This window comes from Limulus polyphemus, unplaced genomic scaffold (genome assembly GCF_000517525.1).
Source record: "Limulus polyphemus unplaced genomic scaffold, Limulus_polyphemus-2.1.2 Scaffold4319, whole genome shotgun sequence".
Lineage (NCBI taxonomy): Eukaryota > Metazoa > Arthropoda > Merostomata > Xiphosura > Limulidae > Limulus > Limulus polyphemus.
Window position 1 is genome coordinate 82,229 of NW_013669929.1, and position 1,331 is coordinate 83,559.

The window sequence follows — 1,331 nt, forward strand, 5'->3', positions numbered from 1 at the left end:
TCTTTAACACCTTTCATATTTGCATACGTTTTCCCATTAAGATGATGTTGCAGAGAACGAAAAAGATGGTAATCTGATGGTGCCTAATCTGGAGAATATGGTGGGTGGGGAAAAACTTTCCAACCCAACTCCATAATCTTGTGTTGTGTCAAACGTGCCACATGTGGACGCGTTTCTGATGAATGGCTGGATTTAAACGTTCCAGTTGCTTACTGTAATCTCTGCATTGACAGTTCACTATGGATTGAGGAGTTCAAAATGAATTACTCCTTTGATGTCCTAACAAATGCAAAGCATCACTTTCAATGGATGGAGTCCAGATTTTTGGGTCGGAAGTGGTTTTTTGTCTAGGACCGAGTCATTGTTTTTGGCGTTTAATATTCGCATAGAGAATTCATTTTTCATCATCGGTGACAATTCTGTCCAAAAATGGTTCACATGCAGTACGCACCAGAAGAGACGAAGCAACGTTCACATGTTGGAAACGTTGATCACCGAAGAGTTCGTGAGGCACCCAAACACCTTCTTTAAGGAGTTTTCCCACAATCCTTAGATGTTTACGTATTGGTTCATGAGAGATATGCAATTTCAGAGCCATTTCACCAGTTTGTTGCCTTGGGTTAGACTCAACAAGCGTTTTCAAAGTATCAATTCAATCATATCGCCCCTGCCATCACAGTTTTAAGGCTGAAGTCGCCTGAACGAAATTTGCTCAACCATCGTCGACACTTAAGAATGTTCAAAACATTTCCATAAACTTATTTGATATTCTTTGTGGCTACAGAGGCATTTTTTCCCTTCTTGTATACAAACAGCATAACATGCCGAATGTGTGTCTCGTCGTGTGCCACCACTATAAGGGAATAGAGCATACTAAACTATACACATTATAAAGGCTATCCTAATGTCACGTTTAGGCGGTTCGTTTAACTTATTATACGTTATGTACGTTTTTCTAGGGGGGGGGGGTAATGAAAGTATTCCAAAACGCGACATTAATTTCTTGACGACCTAATACAAATGTTTGTTACACTGTTGATTATCATAGTTGTATCCAGAGCTTTATACAATTGTCTGTTTTTAGTCAAAGTCCACACAGGCAGGTCCCTTTGCTTTAGAACACAATTAATAAGACACATTATTATTCTCTGTGCTGTTATTACAATACAGTCTGTGATAATTTTTACTTTAAAAAACCGCCACTATACACTCTTTATTGCTAAACTCACAATCAACGAATAGTGAAATTGACCATCATATTAAAATGTCCCATGTCTGAAAGGGCGAGCATGTTTAGTGTAACGGGAATTCGAACCCACGACCAGCATATT